At 38.9% G+C, this 24,146-nt stretch overlaps 1 pseudogene; it reads left to right on the forward strand.

The window, feature by feature from the left end:
• Nucleotides 1–24,146, forward strand: part of LOC104365699 — a 45,494-nt pseudogene that overhangs the window by 18,692 nt on the left and 2,656 nt on the right.

The following is a 24,146-nucleotide window of genomic DNA, read 5'->3' on the forward strand; positions in this document are numbered from 1 at the left end:
TTTATGATTGTAACTTCAAAAAAAATTTCTTTCTATTATTGTGTAAGCATGCATGTATTCAGAATTGGTAAAGAAGAACACAAAGATGAGTAAAATAGAGGGGAGGAAAGAATGATGAAAAATAGGTAAGCAGAGTTGACAGCAGAAGAAATTCACAGTTCGTGTAACTTTTTTTTTGATAACAACTTCAAAATTAGTGTGAATAATCTTGTATTTCTTTGATGTCAGACAAAAAGATTGGCATGAAAGCAAGAATTAATGGTGCCCTAAACATATCATTGAATTTAGTGAAGCAGAATTTGCAAAACCACAGGCTAATATTGTCATGTCTTCAAGTATTAAGAGTTTACTCAACCAACTGTAAGTACTGCTGATAGTTATTTTTTCTCCCATGTGATACAAAAGTATTTACCTAGATACAGTTGAAACATCCGATCTACATGCTTGTTCAATGTTAGATGTTTAAAATAATTATTTTTATCTGAGAATTCAAATTGCTTGAATTCTAATAAAAGCTGTGAAGCGTGCTTGTACATCTTGTGTGTCTTCGATTTTTGTTCAGTCTGTGTGTGTATATATATACACACACAGTTGGGGGTTTTAACCAGTGCTATTGGATGTGTGAAACTTTGAGTCATCTAATTTTCATTAATGCTGATCCTTTAAGATTTAAACCAGAAATACTAACATTATGCTTGCGAAAGCACTTCAAATTAAATAATTATTATTTTTATTATACATGCTCACTTTTTTTAAATTTTACTATTTTATTTCATTGTAGATCACTAATGTAAAACTTGGTTCACACAGGACATATTTTAATTATTTAACCTTTCCCTTATTCATTGTGTTGAAGTGCCCTACTATTGGGCTAATACTCTTCCACAAGAGCCTAATTCATTGTCTGGGCAGGCAGTAGGAAGTTAAGGAAAGTAGTGTTTTTCTTGCTGTATCTCTGCTGTTGCTTAGATGCTCTTAAGTTTTTCCTTTGAACTCAAAGTGGCCATTAAACCTCTTAAATAAATATGAGAAAATGAAAACTTAATCACATTCCTCCAAGAGAATTCACAGGATGATCTGTAAGTTTATGTTTTCAGGACGTTCAGATGAGCACCTATAATTCATAAAGTCCCAATTCTTTTAAAATGTGGAAACTTTATTTCTCTTGTGCTTCTGATAATAAGGTAAAATGTTTCTAAATGGGAGAGTTAAATACAGATAGTTACACAGCTTAGCTGAAAAGTTGCTTTATCCTGAAAATGGGAAATTGAATGGAGTGTCTAATTTGGATTCTGCTTAGATCAGTTCTATCTTCCTGTATTTCCCACTCCTTATAAACAGAAAAAGTAGCAGTTTATTACATTCCGATAAGTAGTACTAGTTAAGCATTGCGTATAGTTGCCACCAGAATAGAGTCCTAACTTTTCTTAGATTCTAGTGGTGTAATGTTGCTGCTCATGATGATGAAATTGCAACTTGGGTTCAAGTACTAAATTCTACACTAATCACAGCAGTCATTATGCTGAAGTCAGTTTTTAGTTGCTCTCTTCCTACTTCATTAGGAGTGCATATTGCTAGACTTGCTTGGGAATGGGATTCCTGTGCCTGTTTCAGCAGTTTGTATTTTCAGTGGGCATTGGGCTTCAGCCATGTATACATCGAGTGAGCAGAATATAGGTCTTAACGTAATTTATTTTGTTCCCTTTCAAATAGATTTTTTTTTTTTTTTTTTTTTTTTTTCTTCTGAGAACATACATGCCTAACATGTAGCTCAGGAAAGCATGTATCGGTTGGCATTTCTAAATTTTACAGTGAATGCTTGGCTTTCAAATCCTGGTGGACGTAGCTGTCTATTCTGATACTGAAGGATAATAGCAAGTCATAAAACTTGTCAGATTTGACATTTTAGAAACTCTGCTGTCTTGACAAACTGAGATATTTTTTTTGGAAGAAATTTTTTTGGAAGAAAAGAGAGCAGAAGCATGCATTGGAAGTAGTATATGATTTTATTTGTAAAGTAATAAAGTTTTTCTTCTCTTTCAAATTTTATCAGGATTGGATTATCACACTAATTATGCACAGAGTACTATTTGCTTGTCATTGTATGTCTCAAAGCACAAACGTCTGTCATTTTTTGTACTTCAAAAAGAACTTGCATGGATTTTAGTTTAGTTTGAGTATATTTTTTTCTTTTGCCTTTCTTACTATCTTAAAATGGATTGTTTTTAACTCTTCCAGCTGTTAATGCAGTGTCCTTGGGAAAGAATGGAGTAGTAGAACTGATGTTTAAGATCATTGGCCCTTTTAGTAAAAAGAACGCTAGCCTTCTGAAGTAAGTAAGGTCTCTTTAATATAGTATATAGAAAAACCTTAGATACATTTCAAAACTTACTTGTAAATGAAAAATAATATTAGAGAAATTAATTGTAACTCATATTTGAAAGCCAGAGTGGAAGGAGGTGGCAAGCAGAACCACAAATCTGACAGTTTAATTTTCCCCAGTAAGGTAACAGAAAATATTTGAATGTCTAATCACAGTACTGGTAGAAGAATATAAATATTATTTTTTTGTCTCTAAGATTCCTGCATGGAAACTGTACAATAGTTATCCTCAAATCAGGACAAACAGATGAAGATAATCCCGTCACTTTTCAATTTGTTGAATTGGCTCCCATATCTTCATTGAGTTTTTAGAGCGACACTATGGGTTTTATTTTGTAATAGAATTTTCTTTCTGTTTTATTTCAAAGCAATTATAGACTCAGAGCAAAATCGTAAAACATAGAGTAGCAAGCACCAGCAATATCTGTGTATTAGGCTATTGTGTGTTAGAAAAAGAAATAAATTCACTGCATACCTTAAAGTGATGACTTAAAATTTTTTTTTGCTTCCCTCTGTGTTTTTATTGTTGTTGGTTTTTTGTTTTGTTTTGTTTTGTTTTGTTTTGTTTTGTTTTTAAGTGAACTTAGGGTAAAAATAGATAAATAGGTCTAACTGGAGGTAGCCCCTTCTTCATACATTAGCACCTCTTTTGAAGTACATACCTATGGAAAACTGGACTTTTCATCTGGATAGCAAAGTAATAATCTTATGTTGTTCATATTCTGAATTCAGTGCAAAAAAATAGTGTTATGTTATCTAAATCTGTTATTTGTGGGCACTGGAGTATCTTTGAACAAAATGCCCTCCCCCTTTAAGCCCCAGGTAAAATTAGACATATTAACTTACTGTTCCATGATGTAAGTAATCGTGATATCCTTGTTTATGGTCTAAGATCAGATACATGAAGTCTACCTTTACAAAGAGGGTAAAAAGAAGTATATACATCTTCTAGTTATACATCTTGAGTTAACTGGGACAAGATCTTTGTGCACAAGCAAAATTTTTCACGTTGTATTGTAGTACAGATTGATGAGCATTACTACTCAATCTATTTATACACTGCCAGTTTTGACCAAATTTTTTAAAAATTATGTCCTTTCCTGTATGGGAGTACTTGTTCTGCTAACATAAAAACACGAGTTTCAAATGGATCTCATCCATTGATTATGGTTCATAAACATTATGTTGTTACTTTTGGTGTTTTTTTGCAAAGGTGGAAAGTTTTTATAGCCATTGCAATGATATTTTTAGATTTCGTCATCAGACTTCAGATATATCCAAGATACATCAGGTATATCAGAGATGCATGATATTTTAGTAAAACCAAATTTTAAGAGCAAAGTCTGTGATACAGTGCAACCAGAAAGATGTGAGGGTAGATGTTAAACATATCTGCTAGCAGTAAATATTTTATGTTGCTTTACAATGTTTGACTTTTCTTGTTATGTTGACAGGGTTGCTTTAGACACACTTGCTGCATTGCTAAAATCAAGTATGTGTTTGACTACAAGAAACTGTCTAGTTGAGATGTATATGTGTGTGTGTGTGTGTGTGTGTATACACACACAGAGTAGAGATAATACTAAGTCTGTGGCTAAAAGAAAATCAAGGCTAGGAAATTTAGAAATAAGGCTAGTTTTATCTGAGTCTTTGGTGCTTTAATATTTGTGTGGTATGTACATATACATTTAATAATAAGTTACTGTCTCTTCAGTCACACCAGAAAGGCTGTACTGCTTCTGCAGAACTGGTCTTGATCCAGGGTGGAGAAATAGCCTTTTACAGTCGCTCACCTCAGCCCTTCAGTAACGGTTATCTATAGCATAACTCCTGCACATCTTCTTTATACATACATCTGAAAATAGGTGTTGGATGGCAGGGAGAAATGCAGGGTTTCTTCAGGTACCTTTCTGAATAATTAGGTTTTGGGTCCTAATGACAAGTCTGTCAGTGATGCTCATTAAGCGGTGGAACCAAGGGTAATGAAACAATCGTCTGTTCCCAGACGTTGGCTATTTTGTCTGGCAGCAGTGGATCCTGAAAAATGTGATCTCAGCAGATTTTGCACCAGGATTGGAACTGACAAGGAGTTAAAAACTCGTTCTCTCCGGACAGTTGTATAAAACCTACAGCATTCCTAGTAGTTTTAGTGGAGTTGGATAAGAACCGAGGCATGATTAGATTTGCAGAAAGCCATTTCAGACAAATTACAGGAAACTTCTGTATCAGTTATTACAGGGTGATGAGTTTTCTCATGTTTTGATCAGTGTGATACCTTGGTCTTACAGATTTGTGTAATTACTAATGTTGGATTTCTCTTTGGCAGATTGAGGGAAAGAACAATAATTCATAAATATTTAATATTCTGTTCTGTAAATTAGCAGTTAAACTTTAATGTTGGGGAAAGAAATTAAATCTTGAAATGGTGTGTCTTTAAAACAGAAGGTCTTGTGCATTTATTTTGAGAGGTTTTATTTAGTCCTGAGGGGTTTTGACATTGTAAATTCCTACATTTTCATATGAGTAAATCTTTTCATAAAAACACTAATCTCTGGTGTGTCGAGTCCAGTTGTCATACTGATTAGCCAGTATTGGGGGTAGAGATATCTTGAGTTTCTCAAATTTGAGTGCTAGTTGCTGCAAAACTGTATGGATGACAGCAGTAAGAAGTTTCTTTCAAATTTTGTATCTGCACAGCATATGTGTTATATAAACTTTTTTCTTTTAATTTGCTAGCTAACAGTACCTTACAATTGCCTGTAAGTGTAAGTCACACTGTTACTCTGGTAAACCATGAAAATTACATTCACTAGCCTTCTGAAGAATTAAGTGTAGCCTACTGGCCTCAGTTATTCAGTCATTTCTGTTTAAGTTGGTGTAAAACTCTAAGTGTGGCTAAAATACTCTAAACAATGCGGTTACTTGGGTAAAAAGAAAGATGTTAACATTGATTTGAAAATATTATTGACGTAATTGGGCAATTTTTAATTTTCTTTCTTAACTTTTTTTATAAAGAAACAAATGCCAGGAGAGCAGTAGACAGAGGATAGGTGCAAGTGCTTTTAACAATTTATGTTGATTGGCACCGTCATGATAGTCAACACAGAAACTTGCTGACGCGTAAAGGAGTTTTACAGTGCATTAGAAGTGTTACAAGCATCAGACTGGGAAGAGAAGCATTCACTGATGCCAACGGGATGAAAATCCTTTACAACACTTCACAAGTAAGTTTATCTCAGTTGTTTTTTTTTTGTTGTTGTTTTTGCCTTTTCTGCTTTATAAACACATCTTGATCTCAAATTTATCATAGTTCTTTTATTATATTCATGGTCATTGCTGATTATGGGGGTAAGGATTATTTTCTGTACTTGACTAAAGCAGAATGTGAGAGGAGAGAATTAAATTAATATTTACTCTTATTTGGCTGTGACTATCTCTGGGAAGGGCGGTTGAACTTAATTTTGAAAGAGGGGGGAAAGTCTTTTAATTTTGAAGTTTGGGTTTTTAAAAAATGTGAATTTGAGTTGGTAGAAGTTCCTCTGGCCTTCGGAGGAGACATTAGCAAAAATTATTGTAAACAAAATACTTTGCTAGTAGTGAATTCTAAAAAAATCAGTAAAACAAATGTAGTTTGACTATTAGTTTGAGAGGTACTTTTATCTTGATTTCATTATTTCCCTGTTAATAGGAATGCCTTGAAGTAAGAACTCTTGGTCCTCTCATCAACACGTCCAGCCTAATAATGAGAAAATGTTTTCCTAAAAATCGTCTTCTTTTTCCAACTATTAGAAGTGCTTTCCATTTCCAACTCCCAGTTATTCCTGCCAGTGGTCCTGTGGCTCAGCTGTACAATTTGCCTCCTGATGGTATGTTCATTTTGTAGTATTTTATCTTTGAGTATGTAGCATAGCTTTAAGTAAGGTGGAATCAATTGCAGTTATTTTGTGTTCTCCACTAAAACCTGGACTCTGAGATTCTTCTCAGCTAGCAAAGGGCCTGTGGCTGTTAGTGTAGAGCATCAGTTTCTAATGTTAAGCTTTAACTGATTAAAATTTTGTCTACACGTATGTTATGTTTCTGATATATAAAATAAAAAATTAAAATGGGAACTAAAATGTCATGTTCATCAAACCCTGAACTGTAAATCATAGGCTACACATATTAGTCCACAAACTTAAATGGGTGTTGTGGTTTGGGCTTGGAGGGCAACTGAGCACCACCCAGCCGCTCATTCCTCCCCTTCCCCCACAGCTCTGAGAAGGAGAAAATAAGCCAGGCTTGGGGTTCAAGATAAGACAGGGAGGGATAAATCACCCACTATGGTCATGGGCAAAAGGCAGATTCGTTAGGTGAAAAAAAAAAAAAAAAAAGGAACGTAGATTTAATGCAGTTACTAACAACAACACTTAACAGACAGAGAAGGACAGTGAGAAGCATTACCACATCTTGAGAACACCTTCCCCCCAGCCCTCCCTTTTTCCTGGGCCCAGCTTTACTCCTGATATCCCTACCTCCTTACACCAGAGGCAGGGAACTGGGGGTGCAGTCAGTGCTGCTGCTTCTTCCATCTTCGGGGTGGGAGGGGGTGGGAAGGAACTTCTGGAACTTCTCCCCCTGCTCCATCGTGGTCCCCCTCTCACAGGAGACAGTCCCCCACAAACTGTCTCTGACGTGAGTCCCTCCCACGGGCCGCATTGTTCCCCAAACTCCTCCAGCATGGGACGCCAACTTTCTCCAACTGGAGTCCCTCCCACGGCTGCAGCCCTTCCCGACCTGCTCCAGCGTGGGACACCCCCGCGTGCTGCAATCCTCCCAGTGCTGAGATACAACAGAAGGGGCTGCTTCTTCTCACAGGGTCCCTGCTGATTTTGGGTGCAGCCACCTTAGTAAGCCATATGATGTCCCTCACAGGCCATAAATCAGTGTCTGCTCCACCGGAGATCTTCATGGGTGGCAGGGGGGGGCTGCCTTGCCGTCTCACCACAGGATACAGGGGGGTCTCTGCTCCGGCACACCTCCCCCCTCCTTTCTTCCTCCATTCCTCCACTGACCTTGATGTTCACGTTGCTGCTGCAACTGCCCCTCACCACTTCCTCTCTTAAATAGGTTATCGTGGAGGCGCAGCTGATTGGCTCAGTTTTGGTGCAGAGGTGGAGCTGACTTGGAGCTGGGGGAGCCTCGAGAAGCTTCTCACAGGGACCCACCCCTATAGCCCCCTCCCCTGATACCAAAAACCTCCCCACTCACTCAAACCCAGCACAATGGGCTCTCTTTTTAACTCGCATTCTCCTATGTGAAATGTAATCTAGTGTACACCCTGTTCTACAGGAGTGTATCTTCCTTGATTTCTTTCTGTTACTCGGATAAACCGGATGTAGTGAATCTAGATTAACATGCCATTTGAAGCACTGTTTTTTAAATTATTGTGGTTAGTCCTTCATTTGCATGATGAGAAAGGTAGAGCTGCTTTCTTGGACTCTTGCAGTCTATGAGGCAACAGTTGTCTGCAGAGCATTTGCATGGTGCTTTGTTGGAAATAGATTCATCCCACTGTGAACACTCTTATTAGTTCTGGATAATATTGAATGCATTTTCAGATATGGTGAAACATCTTGGTACCTGAGTAAGCAACTGATGAAGTTGCTGTCAGGAAGTTACTTTAAAATGAAGAGGCAAAGTCAGACTTTTTAGTATCTTCTTATTCACAGTACCTCCTGAAGTAAAATGTGGTCATTGCATGAAAGAAGACATCTATCTGATTGGGGTTCAGGTGGATCAGACTCAAACTGCAGGAGGTCAGAGTTTGTTTATGTTTTGTCTTCCAAGTGTGTTTTCGACATTTCAAAGAAATGGGTTCCAAAATCCACAGAAATTAAACCTCTAATTAATACTACCAGAAACCTTGTATTCTGCTGAAGTAGGCTACCAATAGTGGTTGGTTATTTTTAATAGATCTGTTATCTATTTTAAAAAGAAGTGAAAAACCTAGGGGCATAGAATACATAGGATTTTATTTTTCAGGAAAAACTTCTGTATTAAAAGACATGTAGAATGTTGGGGTGGGTACAGATCTGAGTTTATTAAAAGTATACTCTTCTGTAGTTAGTATTGTAAAATCAAGACATGTAATCATTCTGAATACACTAGAAAATCAGTATAATTTGTAGGCCTTTGAGTGAGCTGTTTACTGGCATTCAGAAAATTTTCTGCGTGGAAAACATTTCAGAAAACATAACAAAAAAACCCCAGCACTCAAACCACATGAGAGCTCTAGAAAAAAGATCAAATTTGCCACTAGTGAGCAGAACATCTGCCAGAATAACCAGCTAATGCTCACTTCCACATATTAGGGAGTTAGCCCCCTTCTTCTTAGTCATGTGTAAATTGGTTTGCTTCCCCTTCTTTTTCTGGGTTAAAAAGGGAAGAAGTCCTAGATACTTTGATGTATGTGGTCTCCAATTTAAGTAGAAATTAAGTAGAAACTAGTCATTAGTGTCCCAATGGTTCCACATGTCTAAAAAAATAACATCTTGCTGTATGCTTTGGGGGTGAAATTTAGTTGCCAACCTGTCTAGGCTGAGCAGTTGCAGTGACCACTCTCCTTGAGTATTTTCCTCACCGATTGAATCTCCAGTGATATGTTCCTGATCTTTTTTTTCCTTAGATTGTTACGCACGCATTTAAACAAGACAAAAAAGGTGAAGAGGGTGTCTCCTCCCACTGTTCCCTGATACAGGGGCAACACTAGCTCACATGACTAAAAGCTGCCGAGATCTCAGTTGTTTCGTTGGATGTGGTCATTACTACTTATGTTGGGAAAACATGTCAGAGCCACCTCCTTTTGTGCTGACCTCAAGCCATGCTGAGATGTTCTTGACACATAAACATTCTAAAGTATTTCTAATAGCCATCTGCTGTCTTGCTGGGGTTTCTGGGGCAGAAAGGTGTTAGGTATTTTTTAGTTTTGTTTAAACCAGAGATCTTTGATTTTACTTAAAACTTCATGGAAGTGTAATAAACTGGGTCTGCAACATTGTCAAACAAGAATTTTATTTTGTAAATCTTGTACTAGTAATTAATGTTTACTGGTTGGTCTTCACAGTTTTTTCAAGTGGTAAGTAAAAAAGAAAATAAATCCAGAACATAAAGTTTTTTTGAGCTTATGTATCAGAGAGTCATAAAATGGTTTGGGTTGGAGGGGACCTTAAAGATCACCTAGTTCCAACCCCCCTGCCATGGGCAGGGACCCCTTCCACTAGACCAGATTGCCCAAAGCACCGTCCAACGTGGCCTTGAACACTTCCAGGGAGGGTGCAGCCACAGCCCCTTCAGGCAACCTGTTCCAGTGTCTCACCACACTCACAGGAAAGAATTTCTTCCTTCCACCTAATCTAAATCTACCTTCCTACAGTTTAAAACTGTTACCCCTCACCCTATGACTACACTCCCTGATAAATGTCCCTCCCCATCTTTCCCGTAGCCCCCTTTAAGTACTGGAAGGCCGCTATAAGGTCCCCCTGGAACCTTCTCTCCTCTCGACTGAACAACTCCAACTCTCTCAGCCTGTCCTTGTAGGGGAGGTGCTCCATTCCCCTGATGATCCTCATGGCCCTTCTCTGGACCCACTCCAACAGGTCCATGTCCTTCTTATATTGCGGGCACCAGAGCTGGACACAGCCCTCCCAGTGGGGTCTCACGAGAGTTGAATAGAGGGGAAGAATCCCCTCCCTCGACCTGCCGACCACAATTGTCTTCACGCAGCCCAGGACATGGTTGGCTTTTTGGGCTGTGAGTGCATGTTGTTGGCTCACAGTCAGTTCTCCATCCACCAACACCCCCGAGTCCTTTTCCTCAGGGCTGCTCTCAATCCACTCATCACCCAGACTGTATTTGTGGTTGGGATTGCCTTGACCCATGGGCAGGACCTTGCACTTGACCTTGTTGAACTTCATGAGGTTTACACAGGCCCACCTCTCAAGGCTGCCAAGGTCCCTCTGGATGGCATCCCTGCCCTCCAGCGTGTCGACAGCACCACACAGCTTGGTGTCATAGGCAAACTTGCTGAGGGTGCACTTGATCCCACTGTCCGTGTCCCCAACAAAAATGTTAAACAGTTCTGGTCCCGACACCACCCCCTGAGGAATGCCACTCGTCACTGCTTTTCACTCGACATAGACCGCAACCCTTTGAGAGCAACCACCCAGCCAATTCCTTATCGGCTGAGTGGTCTGTCCATCAAATCCACATCTCTCCAATTTAGAGACAAGGATGTCATGCAGTACAGCGGCTTTGCAGAAGTCCAGGTAGATGACATCAGTTGCTCTTCCCTATCCACTGGTGCTGTAACTCTGTCATAGATTAAATGTTTTGGATTAAATGTGTAATCTGCCTTACAAAGATTTTTTGTATCACAGTGGTTGATGCAGTAGATGAAAGTGGTGATCACGAGGATACTGAAACAGAACCAGAAGTTGAAACCGAAAATGATGATGATAAGGACCAACATTTTAAGGTTGGTATGAGATAAAATGAACAGGCAGAAGTCAGGCATAATGGGTTTTTAAGTTGCTTGAATCGTGTATACAGCCATATATATTCTAAGCATAAAAGGACTTTGAAGAGGTTTCCTGGGAAGTTCCTAAAATTAAAGAATCTGCTGAAACTGAAGGTGGGTGCTGCTTGAAAATATCAGCCTTTGTTGTTCAGATTTTTATCAAAACTTGTTTGCTTCGCACTTGATGGGTCTGGAGTACAGTGGAAGAGAACTGCAAAGTCTTAGCAGTGTTCTGTTCCCAACTTGTATTTCTCTTAGACCATTCTTCCCACCTGAGCTGCTCAGTATGTAGGAGCTGCTCTTAACTTTCTCTACCATTCTGGACTGGGATTGACTAGGCCAGTGTTTCAGCACAGTAAATTTGAAGTTCAGCCAGATGTAGAGGTAGAGATCAGACCTCTCAGTATTGTAGCACTTTGGGAAAGTCTTGTTCTGCTCTCCAGCTGCCAGTCAGGACATGAAAGAACATTTGGTCAGAACAGCCTTTTTCTATATTTTTATGGAACATACATTCAGGAGTTAATGGACAGGCAAATTTTATTCAAGGATCTCATGAGCCGTGATGAAGGGATTATCTTCCATAGAAGCAGTTAGGCTTTTGTCACTGCAGTCAGATGAAATCTCCACATTCCAGGTTGCAATAGTTGGACTGTGCACAGATCTCATGTGAAGTGTCATCTGATGTCTGTGCATAATATATTTGTATGAAAGCAAGAAAATTTAGATGTTTGTAATCTGCTGTTGAAATGGGGGCTTTGGCATATTAGTAAAACTGAGCTGCTTGAACCTTCCTGGTGAAGAGACAGTTTAGCTAGTTTTAAAATAGTGATATTCAGCTTTTAAGGGAATGGCTGCATCAGAATTAAAAGGTGAATATAATTATTTTAGAATTTCATTAATTCTGGATGCAAGATTAATTTATTCTGGTGCTCTTTCAGAATGATGATATTGAGACTGATATTAATAAACTGAAACTAGACAGGAATTGGGAAGACCCATAGAAGAGCTGAAAATATATGAGCAATGTTTCCCAAATCTTTTAGAAATCTTTCAGGTAAAGTATGTGTTACCCACACATCCCTCATCATGATGCGTTGACTCTGGTATAGTCTTTTTTTTTTTTTTTTTTTTTTGGGAGGGGAGGAGGTGGGAGGGGGAGATGTTAGTGGGTTAGTTAGTTCCTCTAGCCAAAAAGTGAGAGTCAGCAGTTCTAGAGCTACCTGAGAGTGCTATATAGTGAGTTATTCAGTTAGATGTTATGGGTTACTTTAATCTGACTGAAAAGGGGCCTGTTGGCAGATATAAAGGAAAACTGTTTTCTAATGTCTGATTATTGCACACAGCAGGAAGTAAAATTGTAGGAAAGGACGTGAGACTTCTGACAAAAATTCATCATGATAGGTATTTCCTTAAATGCTGTGCACCTCTTTAAAGCAGTTGGCTCCAGTACCTGGGGAATTACATTGACTTGATAGCTTGCTACTTAATAACTACTTGTTTATTGCTGTGACACTATCTTCTTGTAAAAGCTGAAACTTCATTGCTATGTTCATGTAAGTTTAAAACATAATAACTGTTGTCTTTTAAGTTATGCTTATTTTGGATTATTGCTAAACATACCTCAGGAACAATGCAATAGAAGGTTTTCTAATATTAATGAAACTTTAGGAACTGTTTACTTTTTTTTTTAATTTTTTTTTTCTCTTTTATTTTTTAAGGAATGTGAGTTAGTTTCCAAGGAACAAAAGCCTTTTGTAGCTGGTGCAAATCTGAGTGGACCTGTTGTTGTTCCTACAGCAGGAGAAGAGCACTCTGTTGAAGCAAACAAGTCAACAAAAGGAATTGCTTTGAAGGAGAGCAATCCTTTATTGACAGAGGAATCAAATAGAAGGCCAGCCTTTCTGGAACTACCAAAGAAAGATACTATTAAAGACAGTAGTCTACATGAGCAAGAAGATCAAAGGAACTGTTAGCGGTCGCAATCCGAAAGAACATACCTACACACAGCAGATAAGCAGGCACTTCTTTATTCCAGCGCTGGGGAACACGGGGGATAACTCTGCCAAAGACGTGTTCACCAACAGGTACAAAGCACAGCATATTTATACACTTTTTCAGCAGAGTCATAGTTACATAAGATCAACAAAATTCACAAAGTTTAAGTTGACCTTAATAATGATTGGCTTTCAGTTGCCTCACCTTACCTCTATTCCTATTCTACAGAAATCATTGGTCATCTTTACTGATTGATTTCAATAGAATGGGGGGAGGGCAATCATTAGCATATTCATGTTATTTCCTGGAAATTATTATCATATGCAAATGTCTCTAACGCATGTGTGGTTATACTGGACGGGGGTCCTCTGGTGGTCGTCGATAGTCTTCATCACTGTGTCTGCTGATTGAACTCCATCCTTGCTCATGCTCACTCCATCTTTGGTTAACGTTCACCTCTCCTTTGGCCGATCTTCCCAACCAAACCAGTTTCTTCTGGTATCTATTGTTTCAAGTCAAGATCCATAACCAGTACCTATTGTGTTAATTCAGAGTCCATAACGATTGTTACAGTGTTCAAGGCACACAGCATACTAGTGGCTTAATCCTAAGGGCCTTAGTGTACTTTATATTCTCATAGCTACTGTAGCTTCATGTTAAATCAAAATCATACTTTTAAACTAAAATCAAAATTATATTCTAGGAATCAAACTGTTTTATTAAGGTATTTGCAACAGAACTTGCTTCCAAAGAAACTTGCCAGTGTCTAAGCCAAGAAATTGTGAAAGGATTGGACAGAATAAGTCTGCAGAACAGTGCAAAAAATGATCAGTATTATGGTACCGAGTGTGTAATAAAGAAGGAAAGCAAAACGGGATTTACCACACTTGCTTGTAGTAAACCTTGTGAACGTGTTTCACCCTGTGGAAGTAGCCTCTTTGAAGGATCATCTGTCTGGCTGGGAAAACTCTGCTGCACTAGAGTGGATTCCGAGGAGGAGGATTCCAGATCTAGTTCATCAGGGGAACAAGTCATGGTTGAAGTTTCTGATGTATCACCAGTTCATGACTATGATCTTTATATTGAAATGGTGAAAAACCACAAAGTCTATTCCTGAATATTCAGAAGTGGCCTATCCAGATTATTTTGGCCATAGTCCACCCCCATTTAAGGAGCCTATTCTGGAAAGGCCGTATGGGGTACAGAGGTGAGTTACCATACTCCTTTTTTGTTGTTTTCCTTCCCCTGAGAAGAAATCTTTAGGATGAGATTAGCAGGCACATATACAATGTTTATTAGTCATTTAAAACTGTTTTCAGTGAAAAGTAGTTTGAAGATAGGTGAGTAGACATTGATCAATGCAGAACCATAAACAAGATAAACAATATGTTCTGATGCTGTAATTGCTAATTCTGTAATTCAGTTTCTAAATACTAAGTTTAACTTACAGTCTCCCCTTGTGCCTTCCCACCATCCCCCATCATGTAAGTTTTGTAGTTTAAAAACCAAAAGAAAACAAAACAACCCATGAAAAGCCCAGACAAACAAACAAGAAAAGCCCCACCTGAATGCTCCCTTCAGGTCTTAGCAAAGAGAGGACAGTTAATAGTTTAAAGATACTTCAGCTCTTCTCTTTGCTGTGCTAACAAAGTGATCTTTAAGGAAAATGTAGTGGGAAAAAAAAATAATGCCTATAACTGTTTGGTTTTAGTGATTGTAGGTATAACAGAATTTAGAGGTAACAAATTCTGAGGATGCAGTTTGTGTTAGTTCCTGCAGAATAACACCCAATAAACACAGAATGAAAAATAAACCAACAAAAAACAACAGATCAATCCACCCATTTATTTCTTCACTGAGAAATATTAGGAGGTGATGAAGGGTGATGTGGTTCTTAAGAATAATTAGCAGAGGCGGTATGAAGAGCTGGCTCACGTGCACAGGAAATTACTGTAGAGACAAATCAGCATGCTAGCTGAACATGTAATAGTAGGTACGGGACCTTGCCGCTTGCTTTCAGCTTTATACTTATCACTTTAACCAGTTTCTTGAGCTACTTCGTATTTACACTTACTAAAACGATCAAGTGTGCTCAGGTGGTATAATTAAAATCCTTTAGCTCTTTCACATGTGTTGTAAAAAAGCGATCTTTCTAGTGAAATGACCAAGTGTTGAAACACTAACAACATGAGTATGTCATTACTAGAAAGCCTCCTTCAGTATTGAAGGAAAAGAATCTTCCCTACAAGCTTATTTTTTAAACAGATTCAGCTGATTTAGAAGGGAGATAATCTTGAGTCAGAAGTCACCTAAGAACTGCATTTTAAGGAAGTCTTGCAAATCTTCATGTATGTTTTTGTAGTACTTAATAATTCTGAATTTTCCTGAGTAAAACTGAGTGAAGTCAGATAGAATTTGTCATTCCAATGCTTGTTCTTAGATGTAAAGCACTGTATTATCTTTGATTTTTAACCGACAAACCTATGTGTGTGGTTAGACATAAAGCTGATTTCTAAACCATGAAGGTAATTCTAGAGTATGTTTTATTTTTGTTGTATTTCCTATGTTCAAAGTAAGTTTTGTAGGTCTTGTATGAAACAAGAATGAAATATCAGGTAATATTCTCAAACCTGAGTTAAAAATCCTGCATCACCTTTTTAAGGTAGGCTGTTGTGAGAATTCAGTTTTCTACAAATGACTCAGTCTTGCTACTGCAAACATAGCAAATTTCTGAGAAGGGAACATGTGTAAAAAGTGCCTAATCTTTTTAGGAATTTATGGTTTATAGGAAGGTGCTGAAAATGAGTTTGGCAGGGGACATGGAGAAGCTTTTAAGTCTTCTATGAAGCTGTGTCTAAACTCTGTGGGATTTCTGTTCTACTAAATGTAAGCAGTTAGTTACTGATCATCAGCTAAGTCTTCAGAAAACAAATGGTTACCTTAATCCACCTTTGTAATTTAAGAAAATGTTGGGGGGGGGGGGGGGGGCTGAGGTGGGGAGTTAGGGTTTTCTTTTTACTCTATTAGACACATGTGGTGTGGGGTTTTGGGTTGTCTTTTTTAGTCTTGCAATATGCTAGGAGATGCAGTGGTTTTTAATTTGTGCTTTGGAGTGCTTTTGCTTTTTCATTTACATTTTGTAACCTGTAATTGTTACCAAACGTCTTGACAAATTATTGTTTGCAAAACTGTCATTGAGAATAACTGGTGTTTTATGTGAGAAGTAACAGTAGAATTTTGCTTCAGCTATAAGCAATTGAACAATTACTTTTATTGAGTTAGTCCAAAGCTATTCTTAGTACAACGATCCAAATTTTAAGAAAAGCAAAAGAATTTACTACTGGGAAAAGAATAGGGGAGAATTGATCTGAGGAAACAGTAACCCTATAGCCCCTCCTTTCAGGGGATGCTCACAGTAACCGGACAGGTGTGTGTCCCATCTGGCCCCGCCCTCCCCCCCCCCCCCCCCCCCCCCTTTTTCGGATGCTCGCCAGATGGTAACTCCCTTGCAATGGAACGAGAAAGAACAAGATGGGCCGTTGATGGTCCCTATCAAAGGCCGGTAACTCCCTTGTGGTTGAATGGAAGGAAGGCAGGACGGGCCATCTCTGGTATCTCTTGTCCTTGAGATAAGAGGGGAACTGAAACCACTGAGCCAGAAAGACAAAGGAGCTGCAAATTAGCCCAGACTTGAAGGACAAGGTGCAGGTGACCACAGGACTGAGTTGGCGCAGAAGTAAGGGTCAGCTAGCGAACACGGTGAAGAAGACTACGAGCCTTCATCTGAAGACCCCTGCCCATGACCACCAGGGAGCACTGCGCAAACGCGACAGGAGGAATTTGGGGTGGCGAGATATGTTAATGATTTCTCGGAAATAATTGTAATATTCCCTCCCTATCCTTAGAGTAGTGATGCACATGTGTTGGAGTAGATGAATATGTAACCTTTTATACAATAAAAGGGAGCCCCTTTGGCTCCAGAGGGTGCGCCATTGTGCCCAGTGCTGTATTCTTTACTCCACTGACTTTGTCCCCAATAAAACCTTTTTTTTATATATATACGTGGGCTTGTTTCTCACTTTTATATTAATCTACTTCTTAGGGAAGAAAATTATTATAAAATTCAACACCTTATACATTTGGGTTTAATTTCCTACTTTTTGTCATTCCTTAAAATTTTAGGTTGATTTTGCTGTACACTTCGGTGTTTTCTAATTGTCTGACACTTGGAAGTGATCATCAGGTAAATCAGGATCCACAAAGGACTAATCTAAACACAGAACTCTACAGAAACAGTGTTGGTTTTATATTTTTTCCTTTAATTATCTTAAAATAGTTTCTCTTTTCTCTTGATTTTTCGGAACATGAAAATGTCCATTACTACTTTCCTTTTCATGCGCATCTTAAATAGCATCTCTTTTCTTTTGTCTACATTGGTTATTACTATATTACTATGATATTTGAATGCCTGATATTCATTAATGGATTTTGTCTTTGCGAAACTCCTTTGTGAAATTTGTCTGACATCACCAAATTCGTTCTTGTTACCTAGTCGATAATGGACCTAGATCGCCAGAGGTGAAAAGCTAGTGCACTAACACACTCACTGCACGACCTACTCTCTAAAACTCTTTAATTTTAGTTATGGTAGGAGTCACGTAAGTTACTAATGTTATCAAGTGCTGTCCTAGATTCAAGCATTAACATAAGTAATGTTTGAGTATTTCCTGCTTCTACTATAAAGTATGAAATGGTGCGTTTTTCTTCCATAAGATAAAGCCCGGTGGGTTGCGTGCATGAAAACTCAGTTCCCTCACATATAAATATTGGACTCAATCAGCTGTGAATGCAGGTGTGCAAACTTAAGTACACTTACAGTTTGTGCACGTAAGTGGGGGTGAGGATGAGGTCTCTGAAACTCTGTCCCACTGTCTTCCTGTCAACTTTATTAGTTTTCATTATTGTATGATGTAATTCCTCTTTTGTAATTGGAAACAGTATGCAACAATTTAAATGAGAACTCTGCTTTTTATTTTAGGAGAAAAATCTCTCAAGATATAGAAAGACCGATTCATCAAAATGACATTATAGCCAGAGTTGTGTATGACCTTGATAATTTGAGGTAAGTTTTTACTCTTCTGAAAACAGTATTCAGCAAATACTCTAACCCTGTTCTACTTTCTCTGTGATATGATTTGTAATATTTAAAGCAGTACTATTATGACAGACTTCAACGAATGTTTCTTCTGCTGTAACAGTGTTTCTGCTATCCAGGCTGTATTTAGAAGAAGGTTCAAAGTAATTTCTGAATTACCAAGTGAGGGCTAAAATAAAATTAATAAGTTTGGTTTAGTTAAGGTTGTTTTATTAATGTTGGTCCCTTTTCTTTTTCTACTCACAGCTATTCAATACCAGAAGAAGCAGATGTTTTGAAGTTTAATTCCAAACTTGAATCTGGAAACCTGCATAAAGTAATTCAGATCAGAAAGTAAGAGATTTCAACTCTTCTTTTTATACATAAGGCCTTTTGTTTCTACTTCTTAAAAAATAATGATTTGGTTTTGTTAATCTTTAGAAACGAGTATGATCTAATTCTGAATTCAGACATAAATAGCAATCATTATCATCGGTGCTTTTACTCTGAAGTCAGTGGAATGAAAACTGGCATCGGTTACCGGTTTAACATCATCAACTGTGAAAAGTCAAACAGTTTAATTATGGTAAGACACATTCCTCATACTTCGAGAAGAAATATGTAGAAAAATATCTGTACTAGACAGCTAAGCTGTTTCCTTCCCTCTACCCTGGGATCAGTAGTATATTCATGTTGTCAGATCAGATTCTTTTTCAATAGTATTATTAGAAAATGTTTTGACAAGTTTCAGTTAAAAAGAAAATAAATATATTAAAACACTGGCTGTCAGTTTTTAAAATGAAATTTTGTTTTAAGTGAGGCCAAAGCAGAAGAAATTTGCTTGGTGGCTGCAGCTAAATTTTATCCTAAGACCATTGTAGGGGGTGGTCAACAGCAAAGCCTGTTGATCCACACAGGTGGAAGAAGAATGACATCCATCATCATTAATTCCTTTCTGAAGAGAGGTGCCTTTTCAGATGTGAAAGTAAGTGGAGACATTCTCAAACACTTTTGTCTTATTGATTGGAGGAGAGGTACATTGTTTGAGAAGGAAAAATAAGTCTCTGTCGAAATGCTGCCCTTCACAGGTGACCCTTGCAGTCCTCCGAGAGTACTGTTTGAGGCTTGTACCTCATCCACAAATCCTGCTTTGCTTGAATATACCTTCCTTCTGCTTGTTGGGAGCAGGGAGGGGTGTTTCATTCATCCTAAATCTGTGTGTTTTGTGAACTTTATTTTACCTGCTGGATTTTCTGAAATTTGTCCTTTAAAAAGGAGGAGGAAAAGCTCCCTTTTTCCCCCCACCAACCTCAAACTCCTGGGACAGAGTAGCATCATATTCTTCTTTGTCATAGTTGTACAGTTCACATTGATAAAATCCAAGAATACCAGGTAGTTTGACTGGTAATAAGAGACTTTAAAATTATTTACTAATCTTCATCAGTTACATTGGATCTTCATTCATATGTTGCATATACTTACCTGATAGTTATTTTTGATTTTTTTTTTTTAAGTACACTGACTGTCTTTCTGATGTAAGTACACTGACTCACAGCAGTCAGTGTATTTGGCTAATTATCTAACTAGTGAATACAGTTCAATTAATATGTATTATTTTCTACTCTAACTTCATATTAAGTATCCAACTGAGGTAAAATTTCCAAAAAATATAAACTTTGAAGGGTTACTGTTGTTTTCTTTTTTTTTTTTTTTTTTTTTTTTTTTTATATTGGCCTGAATCAGTTATTTTCCAGCTGTCCAGATGAAAGGATGATAGTATCAATTTTTTACATTCTATTTGAAGCCTTTTTGTAATGGTGAGCTGGATGGAATGGGATCCAAGACTTCTTGTAGATCACCATTCATACTTACTACAGCTTTAATTTAAACATTTAATTTTGGTCTGTTCTACGTCTGATTCTTTATTTTTCTATTTTTTTTTTTTAATTTTCTGAAAATTAGGACTTGATGAGGGGGAGAGGGGAAGGAATCTTTTGTCACCTGGTTGAAAGAGTGTACAATACCCAGGTATTCATGAGAATACACTTTATGATAGTAAATGAGTATAGGTAGTTTGGAGACTTGTACATATGCAAGTGTTGATGTGGTCCATTACTGCTAAGATCTTGATGTTTAATGTTAAGCATTAAAGTGAGATGCATTTTTTTCTTTAAGGTAGGCAGCCTCTCATGTATTCTGTTCAAGAAGCTTTAAATTCTCGACCATGTTGGACTCGTGTTGGGACAGATATTTGTTACTATGAGGAAGTACAGCAATCAAACATAAAGCAAATCTTACAGTGAAGATTAGTATGAGGTACGTTTTTTGAGGAGAAATATTTGCTCCTGAGTTTGGTAATTCTATTTGAGTTGTTCTGTTGTGAACAGAGTTTTCTTCCTGAGCTACTATGGAGAGTAACAGAAGTGACTGAAATATATAGGGTCCTGCTTTGTTAGCACACTGCTAACATTGAAGTTGTTCATCTTTTTATACTTTTTTCAGAAGTTGTGTACTGTTCCAGAGAAGATTCTTAAAAGATTGCATGTGTTATATATGCATACTTACCTGAAATCTTCATAGTGACTTCCAGTAATACTGATCACATGGTACTCATGATTAGGCTCCTGTATTCTGTGGTCCAATCGTTGTAGCGCAATCCTGGGACACAGGATGAGATGGTACAGCGTATCTGTGCATTACCATTCTTGGTCGGCAGTTGTTTGCTTCCTTTTTTTTGTTTTGTGTTGTTATTTGTTTTTGTTTACTCACCTTTTCCCAATATGAATGAATGTGTACCGCTGTTATAATAAAGTCTCTTTACAGGTAGTGGGAACCAGTGTATTTAACCTGGATGTATGCAGGGAGAAGTAACAATCACTAAAAACCTTCCTGTTTCTTAGAATGTGTGTTCAGGAATAATCAATGATATAAAAAAAAATTATTCTAATGTGCTTATTACCTTCATTCTACTCTTAGGAATCACTTTTCAAGAAGTTCAATTGCTGCTGGAGGTCAGAAAGGAAAATCTTATTACACAATTACATTCAGAGTGGCTTTCCAACATAAAGACGATGTCTGCTACTTTGCTTACCATTATCCATATACATACTGAACATTAAAGGTGAGGAGAATATGAACTGTTTTATAGATAAATATTTATATGTTTGGACAATGTGAAACATAAAGCTTCTTAAAATGAGAATTTTGATAAAATATTAGTGTTTAGACTGGCAAAGCCTGTAGGTTGTTCTAAGTAACAGTCCCTGGAAAAATAAAATTGATACTTACTTGCAGGCTAAATGGGTTTTCTGAGAATCATAATTCCAAATTGACTGGAAACAGTGCTAATTGGACGAAGAATTTGTGTTTGAGTCAAATGACTCATATCCTGCTGTTCTACATATATCTCTTGATAACTGACCTATTAAATTCCTATATATAAGATAATTAGAGACCTTTTTAGTATAATGAAGTGGCTAAAGAAGGATTGTGAAGCGTTTCAGTACTAAGCAGACCTCACGGCTAGAATGCCTGTTGGTTGTTTCGGTCATAGCAATAAAAGCAAACGTGGGGATTCAGTGGCCAGTATGTGACAGGGCTGAACGAAGCTCTTTACTAAGCCGTACTAGCTCTTGGACAAAGTACCTGTTAAGGGATGTTATAAGTGGCTGCTGCTTCCAACGGCTCTGGGGCCTGGCAGTTCCTCCTGCCTGGCTGCTGAAGCCCAGCCAAGGGACCCTGGGGTCTCTGTCTCAGGCTAATGGATATGGCTGCTGCTTTCCTGTTTGCTTGTAGGTTCAACCACTAGTGAGTCTGAGAGAGAGAGAGACTCACGCACACACCCGTGCACATCCCACCCCCCCTCGCATGGCTGGCTACACAGACTGGCACAGACAGGGTGCTGCCTCCAACAGCACCCATGTGCAGCACTGCCAGGACTTGCTTAAAAGATAACTATGGACACCCAAGTCCCTTTCCTCCTCTCCACCTGGTAAGGATTGCTCTTCCCTAGTAAAAGTACACACCCACTCTCTAGAATCACAAGCACACGCACATTCGTGGACGACTGGCATGGCCCATCCATGCCATACCCCTGCCTGAATCTCAGTCTCAGGCAGTACCCTCGCTCCAGTCTCTGACCAGCTTGCGACACAGTTCTTCCAGCATCCTGATGTGGGGCTGTCCCCATGTCCCCCCCATGTCCCACGCTGTCCCCTTGTGTCCCCAAGCTCCGGGAGCTCATCGCTGCTGTCGTGATGTGCCCCTGGGAGGGGCAACGGGTCGGGGGTTGTTGTCCTCCAAATCCCCCTGCCCCCCTGTCCTCTCTCCCAGCTGCCTGGGTCCCTGTAAGGAACTGAAGGAGTCAATGCCTCGAACATTCATCTGCGCAGAAAACTCCAACAAGTTGTGGCCTTTGTGCTCAGTCTGAGGAAGCTGCCCAAGGAAGCGCAGAGCGTACCGAAGGGTGCCCGGCTCCACTCCCTCGCGGGTGTATTGCCAAATTCCTTACATAAGCCTCAGAGCGGGGACACACAGACTGAGTGAAACCGTGTGTTCATGTTAATGCCCACACTTTAATTTACGACTGTAGCCTTGAAGAAGGGCCGAAAAGATTGGTAAGAGAAAGGCTGGATAATTGCCCAAGAAGCAAAAACTGAGGAAAAAGTAAAGGGAGGGAGGGGGGGAGCACGACCACCGACTCAATTGGATGAGGGGGTTGGTGCACCCCATCCCCCCTCAACACACGTGCAGAACCCATGCTCCACCTCTCCCTGTCTCTCATGGAAATGAGTTCATGGAATACCTGCCTCTCTTTGTCTAGTATGCAAAGCTGATGTGTATCTAGTATGCAAAGCTGAAAAGATGAACTTAAAAGGCAGCAGAAAACTTTGCTGGGGGTGCACCCACCGCCCAACCTTCCCACACCTCAGACAACGCTGGAACCTGGTCTGGGGAGCCAGATACTCTGACTCTCTTGCTCTCCTTTCCTTTTGTTTCCCTTCTTTCCTTTCTTACAGATTTGCCAGTAAGAGGCCACATTGCTTACTATCCTTTTCCAAGTTTAAGTTGCTTCTACCGCAAGTAAAACATTTTAACTGGTTGGTTGGTGTTGTTTCACCTTAATTTAACCTGAGGGGATCACAGAACCTTTACGACTCCCTGGGCTCCCAGTCCGGGTCGTAACACCTCAGCCAGGAGAAAGCACTATCTCCAATAATAATCCACCAAATTATATTCATGCACCAATACAGAGTGAAAATAATTTCTTGAACAATGAAAATCACAACCATCACCTCACCGGGTCAAACATATTTATATACGTTCCTCCGTCTTTCCCAACAGAAAATGCATCTTATTCATCACCTTCGCTGTCTCATCCTGCGTCTTCTGTGGCCTAAGTGCTCTGTTGGCATGTTTACAGCTACAGTCAGTTTTCCAAGTGTAAATAAGACCTCTGATTTCATTAGTTATTTAATAATGGAAGGAAGCATAGCCTCTTTTGTACTAATCAGACTCTCATTACCACTCAGTGCTGCCCACACCAAGCAGTCACGTTGTTTATGCCAATGAAATCAGTGACTGTGTGTAGAACACGTGGGACACAACACATGCAGCATAGAAACTGATAAAGGGGCTACTCCTGCTCCTGCTCTGAAAGCATTTACCACCGGTAAACTTTAAAGAGCACCGCTTCCAAAAGATCATATAGGCTGCTGACTTACACCTTGGATATAGGGAGCGACTAACTCGGTCACTGCCCGAGGCACGAGATGTTCTCTCTGTGGATGGGATACCAAGATATACAAAATATTCAAACATGACAACAAACTCCCTGCTGTCAGCTCAAGTTGCCTTTGATCTCTCACCTTAATTAATATATCAGTGATGCAACACGAGGTTTCGTTTTAGACATGAGGGTGAATGTGGCAATGAAGAATTGGTGGTTAGCAAAATTGTAAACTGACCTTCAGGTTAGAAGGATGGTTGTGGGTAAATGAAACAGCAGTGCGGAACACCCTGTTGCGAGCGTGAGGAGCTGCAGGTCAGAACATCACCTGTGGAGCGTGTGATGAGTGAGTG

Source organism: Tyto alba, unplaced genomic scaffold (genome assembly GCF_018691265.1).
Source record: "Tyto alba isolate M040663 unplaced genomic scaffold, T.alba_DEE_v4.0 Super-Scaffold_19, whole genome shotgun sequence".
Classification (NCBI taxonomy): domain Eukaryota; kingdom Metazoa; phylum Chordata; class Aves; order Strigiformes; family Tytonidae; genus Tyto; species Tyto alba.